The 11,097-nt window shown below is 42.1% G+C and overlaps 1 long non-coding RNA gene across 1 annotated transcript; it reads right to left on the reverse strand.

Moving 5' to 3' along the window:
- Positions 1–8,926: 8,926 nt before the first annotated feature.
- LOC135246407 (uncharacterized) lies at positions 8,927–10,233 on the reverse strand. The gene is made up of 3 exons (XR_010327664.1): positions 10,053–10,233; positions 9,519–9,565; positions 8,927–9,284 (listed from the first exon to the last, which is right to left on the reverse strand). It is a non-coding gene; the product is annotated as an uncharacterized LOC135246407 (long non-coding RNA).
- Positions 10,234–11,097: the final 864 nt, after the last annotated feature.

Here is an 11,097-nt window from a genome sequence, read left to right on the forward strand (position 1 = left end):
CCAGTCTTGGGAATGTGGGGTCCCAAGCCCAGCTAGAAACACATTTCTTCAGCCTGCTTTTACCCTCCTTACATACCGTCTGCACATTCAGTTATTAACTGGCTACAATATTGCAAAGCCATATGGATTCAACGGGAGCTCTTCTGTGCTTACTGGTCTGTGTTCTTCTTTAAAACCACAAACAGGTTTGCTAATGATATTTCACGCAATGTGACAAAGTCACAGACTGGTAAACCTCTGGTTAATGAAGGATTGAATCCCGCCTCGCCCTCAGGCAGATAATTTCCTCTTTTACACTAACGTTTTCTTACGCTTTTCTATTTTCTTTACCAAAACTCACTCACGGCCACCCATATGCATTTCATGACGGCAGATGTATTCATTTTATTAGAAAGTTACACCAGTTCACCATTCTGCCATTTCTACTAACTATATTTCTTCACTTGGCTACTGTACAAAACCTTCTTGACTCACTCATAATTATAACTACTAGTACTGAACATGACAAAAGCACAGCAGTTCAATAGATTTCACACGTTACTTAACTCTCCACTTTAACTAGTATGTTTTATACAGACTGTTATATAAACCGCTCGATAAGGAAACTAAGCATGGTCACTTCATTTACTTTGCACTATAGTCTGTGATCATGTCAACCTTCACCTACATGCCCATTCTGCTAAAAACATATTGTTTCAACTACGCAATTTCATAATTTTTCCTAATTTATCTCACACTGTTGTCATTTTCTCATATGCAAAGCCTGCTGGGACATATGCGTCTGCTCTTATTCTCCACTATCAAGTTTTTCGGTTCTAGCTTAGCAAAACAGCGAAGAGGATTCCTACCAGCAGATAAGCCTATCAAAATGCCTTATAAACCTTACAAACAATAAAAGTGCATCTCCACGAAATAACAGACAACGGAGCAGGACAGCAGGGTACACAAGTTGCGACCGAGGGAGCTCTAATTCTACTGGCTTGCTGATTCTTTTGTCAATCAAGGCTCATTGGATGGCCGTCAAATCCGTGAGTACATACACTAGCCATATTTCACCTGTGCTTCTGATGCGTTTACACTTACGCCACCGCACCCTTTGTCACAGCCACTGTTTTACATATATAGCAAACCGAAACTGCTAAACGGTACACGCTCATCAGACTGTACAAATTCACACAAGGATAGCCATAATCCACAACCGTTTCTTGCAGTGTCACTTCGCATTTCTCACTCTCATAATAAAACGCTTTGCAAAAAGAAATGATATCTCATAAAAAACACGTTTTCAACGTACAAAAATGGCAAGTTACTCACACATACAAGGCATACATCGTCTATAACTCATTCATTCAGACTGCCAAAATCCAGACCTGCCATTAAAAGTATTGATATCAAAATGACGCCAAGTTACGGTACTATAAGCAATATCTTGCCTCGCCAAAATTAAATAAAATGTATTCCAAAGCAATGCTACCCAATATTTCCTCCATTCTTTCAAGTCACTTGGCCCTTGTTTTGTAATCTTACCTTTTACAATGTCATGCAAACTTTGAGTCACATCAAAGAGTCAAATATTTCGAATTGCTTCAGGGAACACATTGAAATTCATGTACAAAACTGCTGCTGAGTAACTACTGGAAGCATATTTCTCCAGAAAACATGTTTATACTTGCTTCTGAACTGAATTTCAGTACATGTACAAGTTATTGTATATTTGCTATGTACAATAAATACTGCATGTAAAATACATATTGTACATACATACATAGAGAACTTCTTTATCCCCATGGGGACATTTCCCTCGCAGCATGTTACATTCACATTTACGAACACACACTTATACCAAGACACATACTATCATTCACGCAACAGAAAGGCTGGGCAGCGAAATACATACATACCAATACAAATTGGACATATACACGCCTATTCAATCCATCTTGACTGTGAGAAAGCCATCCACACATATGTTTGGCCTGTCAATGTAGTGCATGCTTATACACACAGGGCCAAGTGACTTGAAAGAATTGAGGAAATATTGGATAGCATTGCTTTTGGCTGTCTGAATGAATGAGTTATAGACGGGGTATGTCTTGTATGGGTGAGTAACTTGTTTGTTGAAAACGTGTTTTATATAAGATGTAGCACACTACATAGGGAGTGAGCGGCAGCACGAACGTTTGCTCTGTGACACTGTTCTCATCACCCTGTGCTACTGTTATCTTTTGAATATCCGTCGCACAATAACGGGCGGTGCATTTGTCAAGGTCAGGAGCAGCCCCAGCTGACTCCCGCCACCCGACAATGCTTTTTTGGTACAGGAACCCACCCACCACAAGGAGATCAGGACAAGGCAGATAAAAGGCAGACTTTTATTTGTTTTTAATTTATAAAAACAGAGCACGCCACCTTCTCGCACCAGCCCCGCTCTTCCTACTTCCCCCCGGCTTCTTTTGTTACTCTCCAACTCCGGCCCTCCCCTTCCCTTCCACAGAGCCCCAACGGAGGTAGGAGCGTACATACCCCTCACACACCGCACACTCCTAAATTACTCTCCAACTCCGGCCCTCCCCTTCCCTTTCACAGAGCCCCAACGCAGGTAGGAGGGTACACACCCCTTACACACCACACTCTCCTAAATTACTCTCCAACTCCGGCCCTCCCCTTCCCTTCCACAGAGCCCCAACGGAGGTAGGAGCGTACACACCCCTCACACACCACACACTCCTAAATTACTCTCCAACTCCGGCCCTCCCCTTCCCTTCCATGGAGCCCCAACGCAGGTAGGGGCGTACACACCCCTCACACACCACACTCTCCTAAATTACTCTCCAACTCCGGCCCTCCCCTTTCCCTTCCACAGAGCCCCAACGCGGGTAGGGGTGTACACACCTCTCACACACCACACACTCCTAAGCCACTGGGGTTCCCCCCCCCAAAAAAAGAAAACAAAAACAAAAAAATCCCACCACGTTTTCCACTCGGTCTGGGCGCAGCTCGCTCCCCATGGCTCCAGTGCAGCGTCACTCTCGTCCAGGACCGCCAGCCAGCCACCGCCAGGAAGGGAGACAGCTCAATAGCATTAACAAAAAAAACCCACCAATCCCAACAAAACCAAACAAACTAAAGCTAAAAGTCCTTGTCTGAGGAACCCAACATTCACCCCAGCATCTCTTGTGTTCTCCCGCTCACCTGCCTCCTTATCCCTGCAAGCTTGTTAGGGCAAACACGAAACAGCTGCGCCACGCCCCCAGCTCCCATGACCAGCGAATCGGCTTACGCCCCGATCTGCATGTGCACCCAGACTCCAATAATCAATCCCCCAGCGAATCTGGCCCAGCTGTCAGGCTACCTCCTGACACGTTCATTATTGATGTGGCGACAAAGCGACGTCGTCTTTGGTCCCCGATACAATATTTTTTGAACGTAATCTGTACGTGTATATATGAAATTATCCATTAAATATGAATTAATCTTGGCATCGAACAAATGTATAGCAATATATCGTTCAAATAATTTGATAATAATCAGATTTGGCATCCCTAGTCTTAGATTCGATATTTCCAAGTTGTCTATATACTTCCCAATCAGCAGGATCTCTTGTCTGTCTAAATTTAGGCCAAGCTTTATCCCTCTCCCTGTAGAGATCTATGAGATCAGAGTTTATCCACGGAAAATGTCTTCCCTTCACTTTAACTTCTCTCCAGGGGGCGTGTTACCTGAGTAAATTCAGAATAAATAAAAAATGACATGCATCTTGAACATATATAATTAGCTGAAAACTTTCTAAGTTAACAGAAATGACACCTCGAATAAATATATCAACATTTATTTTCTTACACTGTCACATTTTAAATGATTTTAGGTGGAAGTTTGGGAAATGTTGTTTTCCAGTAAATAAATTAAAGATCGATTATCCAAGCAGTCTAGCCAAACACAGCTTTTAAAATACGATCAGGTGATTGTCATCGGACTCCCCACCACTGCGTTCGCCATCCACGCCTGCCATCCCTACACGCCACCGAAATGCGCTATATAAAAATTTTGTTTTGATTTTTGATTTGATTTGACTAATGGGTATCCAATCTAATAGGGATTGTAAAATTGGGATGGCAGGTATGCCATCCCGCCAAGTTACACCTTGGCGGGGCATGCCCCATACCTATACAACACCAAGAGTTTGGCACTTTTCAGGGTTCCCCACAGTAATAACCACAATGACCACAGACACTCAGCCCAACATCAATTTCTGTGCCTTCTGACCACATTTCAACAAGCAGAATTCACAAACACCTTCACACATTCACAAAATAAAGCCCCAAACTTTTTTCCTTCCTTTTTCCTGCCTGATTACATCATCGCAAATACAGTATACATAGAATATGTCTCGCAATTTGACATTTAGGTACAGTACATCAGCTAATAAAAACATTGGATACACAGGCAAAGTGGATGTATATAGAAGTGCAGTCGTTAAAAAGAGCAAAACTTTGCAGTTTCTATGTCTTCTTCACTAGTAGCTCACCAGGTTGTTCTATTCTGTTCTATTCTAGTCTAGTTCTATGTCTTCACTAGTAGCTCGCCAGGTTGTTCTATTCTAGTCTAGTTCCATGTCTTCACTAGTAGTTCACCAGGTTGTGCGTCCACTTTTGGATGAGTCACAGGTCAGGTTCACATCCCCCCTCGGACTCAGGAGAACCTCTCACTCATTATCTGCTCTGTAAGGTACGTAATTTCACAGGTTAATCTCGTCGCCAGAAATCTTACTGTTTAAGCATGTTTCAGACAGAGTAATGATATTAGGTTTATGCTCATCAACACACACTCTAAATAAATCACAACACAAAATAAAACACACAAGCCTCTTAACATTCAAATGGACTATTTTAAACCAAATCTGTGTCAAAAGTGGAAATGAACTGTAACCAAGCTGCTCATGTTTACTGTAAGAGACCAACAGGTCCAAAGACACAATAATAATAGTTAGGAAAGTTTAATAAAATTAAAAACATAAATAAAATAAAAAATTAAGCCAGACATAACCAAACACCAATGGGTAGAACAGTGCATCGCCTCAGGAGACTTCAACATGTAAGCTGAAAGCTAATATGCATTACTAGTAAACCAAGAACAGCTAATAGTTTCAGAAAAAAAGAAAATTGTTATTCATATAAATTATAAACAGCAGTGAAAACTCATTTATCAGCTCATGCTGTGTATGAAACAACTAAATAACTCTCAGACTGAGGACAACTGGGATATTATGAGGAAAAATAAAAGCTATAAAATGATACAAATAGGCCAAAGAAAAGTATATATAATTTTAATGATACATTAATATTTATCGGCATCCTTCTATTCAAATGGTGTAATATTCACTGTACCTATTAGTCATGTCAGCTGAATAGCACAATATGAGTTTGAACACATAAAACACTTGTCTCTGGAGTTTAGAATTTGTAATCCAAAGAACCTGAGTTGAGCCAACATAAAAAGTTCACTGTAATCGTCTACTTAGCATTTTGTAGTTGGAGGAGCCTTACATTTATTACAGTACATCAATACCGACTGCATTGGGCTGCTCCATGTCGTCAGACTCTGCTGAATGTAGTGCTGTAAAACAGCCTTTTATGTTGGGATTGCCAATCGTGCTGCAATGCGACTCACCAGGGCAACGTTGCTGGAAGTGACGAGACAGGATTGCAAACATGTTGACTTTATTTCACAATCTGCATGTCTAGCAATAAATATTTGGATGTCTTAATATAAGGTGACTGCACTGTGAAAACTGAGTATGTGACTTATAGTTGTGTACTTTGTATGTAGGTACTGCAATTTGTGTCTTAGGGTAAGAATTTTGCTCGTCAGTTTGGATCATTGCATTGAGTTTTGCACATTGAGTCAAAGCAATCATAACATACTGTAATGCATTTGTAATGTGTGACTGCAGTTATTAGAAATGCATCTGAAAAAAACGAGAATAACTGCAGGGTCTCAGGAACATCTCAGAGACTGGATGTCATGCGAACCACACTTCTGCCCTGATTTTGGCTTAGTGGTCTAATCCATTCAACTGATGTGCAGCAGATCCAGGTTCAAACCTACAGGAAAACCATTTATTTGAGAGGTAACACAAATATACCAGCTCAATAGACAAGCAGTGACTTTTCAAAATGTATTGAGTTGTGGTTACACTATAGTAACAGAAGCAAGCATTCATCAGACACTACACAACTTTTCTTATAACGGATTTTATTTCCACTATTGTAGATGAATGTCCTTGCTTCAACTGCAGATTTTAGCCCCATGCTGATCCACTTATCTTGAGCCCAAACATAATCCCATACAGAATATGAAATAAGTACTACTGTGTCACAGGAGTTCAATACATCACACAATAATAAATCACAACAGCAAAACATTTGATATTTTTATAATTCAGGTTTAATCATTGCATATTGTCTGAAAATACAGAAAATTAAAGCAAAAAAAAAAAATCAATCCTAACACAATAAATAAGGAAACTCAATCTATCATTGTTTACAGTAATGAAATGAAATAAGTACACTGCAGTGATCATTCTGCATTCTCCCTATCAGCTGCATTTGCCACAGAATTGCACTTGACCTTGGAATGAATGAAAGCAACTAAACAGTAAAATGCACATTTAAGTGGAGGAGTTTGCCACTGGCTTCTTTTTTAAAAGATGCAGATACAGGAGACAGAATTATTACTTCAAAAACATTTTACTCATCTTTTGGCATTATTACTCTCAATGTTATATTAATGTTTTAATAATCAAAAGTACATCAACACACCTTGAACATTTGAAATATAAATTTATCAAAATGTAAAAAAATGAAATCATATTTAGACAGCGAGTGCTTAACCTGAACCTGCTAAAAGATCATACTCTCATGTACAGGGTTTAAGCTGTACTGAGGTTAATATTGGGCACAGATGAAATTGCAGTGGTCAAGGAAGGTTGCAAGTGTGTCGACATGTGTGTATGTGTGTGTGTGTGATTGGGTGAGAGTGTGTTGGTGTGTGTAAATTTGTGAATGTGTGTGTGCATGCGTGCGTACGTTTGTGGGAGTGACTGTGGATGTGAACATGTGTGTGTGTGTGCGTGTGCACGCATGTATGTGTGTGTGCATGTGCGAGAGTATGACTGAGTGCATGAGTATGTGTGTGTGTGTGCACACGGGTGCGTGTGTGTATGGGTAAGAGAATGTGTGTGTGTGTGCGTGTGCATGCATGTATGTGTATGCATGTGTGTGCGTGCGTTTGTGTGAATGTGTGACTGTATGTGAGTGCGCGTGCAAGAGAATGAGTGTATGTATGTGTGTGTGCGTGAGAGTGCCTTTGTGAATGTGCGTGTGTTTATACGTGTGTGTGTGTGTATGTCTGAGTATGAGAATGTTTGTGTATACATGTGTATATGGTGTGTGCACGCATGTATGTGTATGCATGTGTGAGTGCATGAGTATGTGTGTGTGCGTATGGGTAAGAGAATGTGTGTGTTCATACATGTGTGTGCGTGCGTATGGGAATGAGAATGTATGTGTTGACACGTTTGTGTTTGTGCGTGAGTGCATGAGTGTGTGTGCGCGTGCGTTTGTGAATGTGTGCCTGTATACTGTATGCGAGTGTGAGTGAGTGACTGGGTGTGAGAGAGTGTGCGTGCGTAGGTGTGTGAGTGCGTGTGCATGACTGAGAGAGAAAGGGTGTGTGAGAGAGTATGTGTGTGTGATGGAGTGTATGTGAGAGAGAGAGGGTGTGTGTGTGTGTGTGTGTGACTGGGTGTCCGAGAGTATGTGTAGGTGCGTGGGTCTAGGTGCATATGAGTGTGTATATATATGTGTGTGTGTGTGTGTATGAGTGTGTGTGTATATATGTGAGTGTGTGTGTGTGTATATGAGTGTGTGTGTGTATATGTGTGTGTAGGTGTGGGTGTGTGAGGGTCTAGGTGTATATGAGTGTTTGCGTTTATATATGTGTGTGAGTGTGTGATTGAGTGTGTGTGTGTATGTGTATGAGTGTGTGTGTGTATATATATATATATATATATATATATAATATATATATAGTGTGTGTGTGCATGCATTCGAGTGTGTGTGTGTGCGTCTCTACTCAGTTAGCAGAGGGACACTGAGGAGTGTGTGAGTTGACACATGTTTGTGATTCTGCACGCATGTATGTGTGTGTGCGTGAATGCATGAGTTTGTGTGTGTGTGCGTGCGTTTGTGCAAATGTGTGTGTGAGAGAGAGAGGGTGTGTGTGTGTGTGTGTGTGCATACGGTTATGAGCGTGTGTACGTATGCATGCATGTGTGTGCGTGCGTGTGAGAGTGCACTGGTGAATGTGTGTGTTTGTGTGTGCGAGAAATTGTGTGTGTAAGTGTGTGGGCACGAGTGTGTGCGTGCGTAGGTGTGTGAGTGCGTGTGCATGAGTGTGAGAGAGAAAGGATGTGTGTGAGAGTATGTGTGTGTCTGGATGTGTGTGTGTAGGTGTGGGTGTGTGTGTCTATGTGTATGTGTACGTGTGTGTGTATGTGTATATGAGTGTGTGAGTGGGTATATAAATGTGGTGTGTGTGTGTGTGAGTTTGTATGCTCACGTGTGTGTGTGTATGCGTGTGTGTGCACGTGCATGTTTGTGTGCGCGCATGTGCGTGTGCGTGTGTGTGTCTCTACTCCAGTTAGCAGAGGGACACTGAGGAGGACTCACACACTCCAAATCCAGCACAGAGGGGTGTGTGCTGAGTGAAGTGTGTGTGGAATCTGTGCAGGAGGGTCAGTGTGTCAGAGTCAGAGACACTGTAGAAGGACAGAGTGCCTGCCGGACGGTTCACAAACACTCCTACCCTGTACACACACACTCCTGCTCTGCGGTAGGGGGAGGGGGGGGCAGGTATGTGTGTTTGGTTCTTATTGTGCCAGACAGAGTATCTGAGTTTATCAGAGTATCTGAGTTTATCACACTCCAGACTCCAGGAGTTTTTATTCTCTCCAAACACACAGTCAGAACCCACTCCTTTCCTGCTGATTCCTTTATATGTCACTGCTATATGAACCCATCCCCCCTCAGACACACTGAACTCAGCCTCCCAGTAACAGCGCTCACGCACTCTCTCTCTGCACACAACCTGGCGCCAGCGCTCAAATCTCTCTAGATGATCAGGATATGGCTCCTCTCTCCATGTGTGTGTCACCCTCCTGTTCCGCTCAGACAGAGACAGCTCTCTGTGCGCTGTGTTTGGATCCAGTGTGAGCTGACAGCCGTCTGCACACCAGAGACATTAATGAGATTAATTATCATTATTAATATTCACCTCATTATGTGTGTGAGAGAGAGAGAGAGAGCCATGATAGTACCTGTGTGTGTGTATTTGTGTACATGTGTGTTTCTGTTTGTGTGTTTATGTGTGTAAGAGAGAAGTCTCTCTCACACACACACACACACACACACAGCAGAGTGTGTACCTATGGAAAGTGTTCTGTGTCGATACACACTCACATTTCCTGGGTCCTGGTTTGGTCCTGTTCTCTCCTCCATGGTCCACACTGTAAGAACAGCAGAACAGAATTCTGAATTTTAACCATCCTTTATTTCCACTCTCAACACACCAATGACATCACATAAATAAAAACAAAGACACAATAAAACACAAAACCAAGATCATATGAAAAACACACAAATCGGTCACAAAGGAAACTTATTCCATTCCCTCACTCTATTCCATGTGCAAAAATAGCTCCCCTCTCTCCACTGAACATGAAACACACACACTATGAAACACACTCAGGTTCTCCGTTGCTTTGTAATACTGAAACTCCACCATCACTGTGTCCCTGATCAAACCCCTAACTACAACAACCACATCTTATATACTGCAGTGATCCGCTGCAGCACCCTCCACAGGAGATCCCCAACCCTCTTGAGTAACGCTGGTGTGAACTGTGCCCTCCATGACCCCCCCCCCGAACTCCGTTTGTGTGCGTGTGCGTGTGTGTGTGTGTGAGGTGCAGTGTGGAAACTCTCTGTACTTACAGCAGTGTGAGTGTGTCCAGTTTAGCAGCAGACAGCGCTCTCACTCCTGAGTCTCCTGGGTGATTGTATCTCAGGTCCAGCTCTCTCAGGTGTGAGGGGTTTGAACACAGAGCTGAAGCCAGAGAATCACAGCCTCTCTGTGTGACTCTACAGCCTGACAGCCTGCAGAGAGAGGGACACAAACACCTTACACACATTAATATAAACTAACAGGGCTGTGTGTGTCAAACACATAGCAGTGTGTTACACACCTTACACACATTAATATAAACTAACAGGGCTGTGTGTGTCAAACACAAAGCAGTGTGTTACACACCATACACACATTAATATAAACTAACAGGGCTGTGTGTGTCAAACACATAGCAGTGTGTTACACACCGTACACACATTAATATAAACTAACAGGGCTGTGTGTGGTAGACACATAGCAGTGTGTTACACACCTTACACACATTAATATAAACTAACAGGGCTGTGTGTGTCAAACACATAGCAGTGTGTTATACACTTTACACAAATTAATATAAATTAACAGGGCTGTGTGTCAAACACAAAGCAATGTGTTACACACCATACACACATTAATATAAACTAACAGAGCGGTGTGTGTCAAACACATAGCAGTGTGTTACACACCATAGACACATTAATAAAAACAAACAGGGCTGTGTGTGTTAAACAAATAGAAGTGTGTTGTACGTCGCTCTGGATAAGAGCGTCTGCTAAATGCCTGTAATGTAATGTAATGTAATGTGTTACACACCTTACACACAGTAATAAAAACTAACAGGGCTATGTGTGTCAAACACATAGAAGTGTGTTACACACCTTACACACAATGATATAAACTAACAGGGCTGTGTGTGTCAAACACATAGCAGTGTGTTACACACCTTACACACATTAATATAAACTAACAGGGCTGTGTGTGTCAAACACATGGCAGTGTGTTACACACCTTACACACATTAATATAAACTAACAGGGCTGTGTGTGTCAAACATATGGCAGTGTGTTACACACCTTACACACATTAATATAA

This window comes from Anguilla rostrata, unplaced genomic scaffold (genome assembly GCF_018555375.3).
Source record: "Anguilla rostrata isolate EN2019 unplaced genomic scaffold, ASM1855537v3 scaf0264, whole genome shotgun sequence".
Taxonomy (NCBI): domain Eukaryota; kingdom Metazoa; phylum Chordata; class Actinopteri; order Anguilliformes; family Anguillidae; genus Anguilla; species Anguilla rostrata.